Source organism: Helianthus annuus, chromosome 5 (genome assembly GCF_002127325.2).
Source record: "Helianthus annuus cultivar XRQ/B chromosome 5, HanXRQr2.0-SUNRISE, whole genome shotgun sequence".
Classification (NCBI taxonomy): Eukaryota; Viridiplantae; Streptophyta; class Magnoliopsida; order Asterales; family Asteraceae; genus Helianthus; species Helianthus annuus.
The window spans coordinates 145,255,963-145,259,460 of record NC_035437.2 but is presented as its reverse complement, the minus strand read 5'-3'; the positions used below and the strand labels follow the sequence as shown (position 1 = coordinate 145,259,460).

Here is a 3,498-nt window from a genome sequence, read left to right as displayed (position 1 = left end):
AAAGATATGTATTTGTATGCTCGATAAAGGCTCAAAACTCACTTTTATAGGAAAGGGTTTTTTATGTGATCAAGTATATATAATCAAATTTTAACTAAGTTTGTCATGCCTTTTCATAATTTTCTTATGTTGGTTCTTTTTATCACGACGCTATCGGTTGTAAACTTGTAAAAATATAACCTTGTTAGAACTTGAATTTCCAACTTAAACTTAGACAAGTAAAAAAAATGAAAATTTTTGAAAAAAAGTTGGGGTGATTAGCAGTTCCAATAGAGTTTTGTGTAAGGCTTTTTATTAGGACTTGCAAGATTCAAGGTTTTAGCATCCCCCCAGACTTAAATTACACATTGTCCTCAATGTGTCCCAAAAATAAGTTTTTAGGTTGATTGAATGTGTAAAATGGTGTTAAAAGCAAAATTTTATGTTACTGGAATCCTGGACACGGCCCCGTGGTGACCGGGCACGGCCCGGGTTCAGGTGCCAGCGACAAAAATTAAAGAAAAGAGACAGAAGCCTGGACACGGGGGCGTGTTCAGTGAACACGGCCCGTGTCCAGTTACCTGAACTGGGCAATTTTCTGCAGAGTGTGCAGCACGGGGCCGTATCGGGCGGACACGGCCTGTGCTGAGCTTACTGTAATGAAGAAATTGTTGTCGGATGGCCCTGTTTTCGTGCATGGGGCGATGTTTCTCGTTTCCCTTGTTATCCTTTACCATCATGAGTGTGTTTTATTCCTGCAAATTAAAATTAAACTAAAAGATTAAACTAAACTAAGGATAGTTCCGTGGTGCGCCACATTTATAAGGGTCCTTGGCTAGACCCAAAGTGAGGTTATATGTTTTCCGAGCGGGATGTTTTGCATCCCATGTTGCACCGTCGGAGAGCATCATCCAAACTCGAATCAATAACCTTCATGTAATTGACCGAGTCATCGTCCTCTATTCTCTTCCCAACCCCAAACTTCACTTCCTTATCCCCATACTTCAAAGTGAGCATCCCGTCATTCATGTCTACCACTGCTTGTGCGGTGGCTAGAAATGGCCTCCCTAGTATGAGGGGGACTTCGGTGTCTTCTTCCATATCTAGTATGACAAAGTCGGCCGGGTAGACGAATTTGTCGACTTTGACCAATAGATTTTCAGCGACACCTTGCGGGTATTTAACGAACCTATCGGCAAGTTGTATACTCATCTTGGTAGGGCTCGTTTTTCCTAGGCCGAGTCGTTTGAACATTGATGCAGGCATGAGGTTAATGCTAGCCCCAAGGTCGGCTAGTGCATTACGATCAGGGGATTCCCCGATCGAGCAAGGAATTGTGAAGCTTCCGGGATCAATCTTCTTTTGGGGGAGTTTGTTGAGCACGAGGGTGGAGCATTCTTCGCCTAGGTTAACTAATTGCAATGATTCAATTTTCCTTTTATGAGTGAGGAAGTCCCTCATGAATTTTGAGTATTTAGCCATTTGAGTTAGGACTTCGATGAAAGGAATATTAACATGCAATTGTTTTAGTAGACTTTCGAATTTTGCGAATTGCTCATTAGTCTTTTGAAGAATTAACCTACCGGGGTACGGAATTGGAGGAGCCTTGGTGGGCTCTTGAAGTAGAGGAGAAGCCTGATCTTGTTGGGGCGGTGTTGTGCTTTCCTCAGTTGGTGGTGGCGGAGCTTCCACGGGACCCACGGTACGGTTTCTTAATGTTATGAGATGAACTTGAGCTTTTGGGTTTGTTTCGGTATTACTTGGTAGCGCGCCTTGTGGTTTCTCGGAGAAATTTTAAGCTAGTTGACTTATTTGTTTTTCAATGTTTTGTATACTAGCTTGTTGATTTCTTAAATTTGATTCCAATTGTTGAAACCGATCCGAGTTTTTCTTTTCCGTGTCGGAGATGAGGCGAGATATAGTATCTTCAAGCCTTTCTCGTCCACCTTGTTGTTGAGGGAAATTTTGTGACTCATTTCTTGGTTGCTGAAAGTTTGTTCGTTGATTTAGACTTTGTTGGTTACTATTATTGTCGGGTTCTCTCCAACCAAGGTTAGGGTGGTTACGCTATCCTTGGTTGTAGGTACCCGTTGGGGGACCCGACGGCCTTGGTCTATTATCAATGTAGTTTACCAACTCTGTTTGATCATTTGTTTCTTTCATACAACTCCAATTTTCATGTGGCCCACCACACCCTTCGCAAGCCATTACCGAGACCGTTTTTGTCATTTCTATGTTTTTAATTTTTGAAGAAAGGGCCTCGATTTGGGCTTGTAAAGAAGTGCTTTCATCAACCTTATGGGCGCCCGGGACAATAGATTTATTGCATCAGGGAGTGTGCCACTGAAAATTGGTTTGAGCAACTTCCTCAATTTGATTGTATATTTCATGGGGGCGGCGATTACCTAAAAGTCCCCCGGAGCTAGAGTCAAGTGTTTGTCTCGTGTGTGGCAACAACCCATTATAGAAAGTGGACACTTGTTGCCATACCGCAAGACCGTGATGGGGACACTTGCGCAATAGCTCCTTGAACCTTTCCCAAGTTTCATATAAGGATTCCCTATCCTCTTGTGAATATGTATTAATTTCAGTCATTAATTTAGCCGTTTTAGCGGGAGGGAAATACTTGTATAGAAATTTTTGGGCTAGTTCATCCCAGGTGTTTACCGAACCAACTGTGAGGGCGTTGAGCCAAGCTTTTGCTCGGTCTTTTAGTGAAAATGGAAACATTCGGAGGCGGATGGCGTCATTTGATGCTCCATTGATCCGAAAGGTATCACATATTTCTAAGAAATTAGTAATATGTAGATGGGGATCCTCGTCCGCAAGCCCATGGAAGGTGGTGGAGTTTTGAAGCATTTGTATCAAATGTGGCCGAAGTTCGAAGTTGTTGGCTTCAACATTCGGTGCATTGATAGCGGCGACGAGATTACCTACGGTGGGTCGTAGGTAATCCATGAGGGTACGTTGGTCCGCCATTGGAAGTGGGTCCCCCGAAACCTTCTCTTGGTTTTTAGCTTTAAGTCTTTTTCTGAGAAAGCGTTCGGGTTCTTCTAGAGGTTCTTTTATGTCTTTATTAGAACTGCAGCTCATACACTACGTAGAAGGTTTAGATGTGGCGTCTGGTTCCAAATCCTGTAATAAAAACAGAAAAGAACGTTGGTCAGAAAGTTCACCACCGCCCCGTGCTCACTGAACACGGCCCGTGGTCGGAGATACAATGATTGTTTTCCGGATTCCTGTTACTGGAAAGTTGGACATGGCCCCATGTTGCACCGACACGGCCCCGTGCTCAGCCCTCTGTAACTCGGAAAATAAAAACTGCCAGTGACACTGCTGGGCACGGCCCGTGTCCGACCAGGCACGCCCGTGCTGAGCTCTACAGAAGCTGAAAGATTAAGAAAATCCTAAAAAAATAAAAAGAAAATAAAAAAATGATTAGGCTGTTGATTCCTAACTTTCTTAAAATTCTTGTGTCCCCGGCAATAGCGCCAAAAACTTGATGCGCGTTAGGTGTAA

General features: G+C 43.3%; 1 non-coding gene across 1 annotated transcript; it reads left to right on the top strand.

Moving 5' to 3' along the window:
• The first annotated feature begins 2,473 nt into the window (after positions 1–2,473).
• On the top strand, positions 2,474–2,580 carry LOC118492715. Its single transcript, XR_004894717.1, has one exon. It is a non-coding gene; the product is annotated as a small nucleolar RNA R71 (small nucleolar RNA).
• Positions 2,581–3,498: the final 918 nt, after the last annotated feature.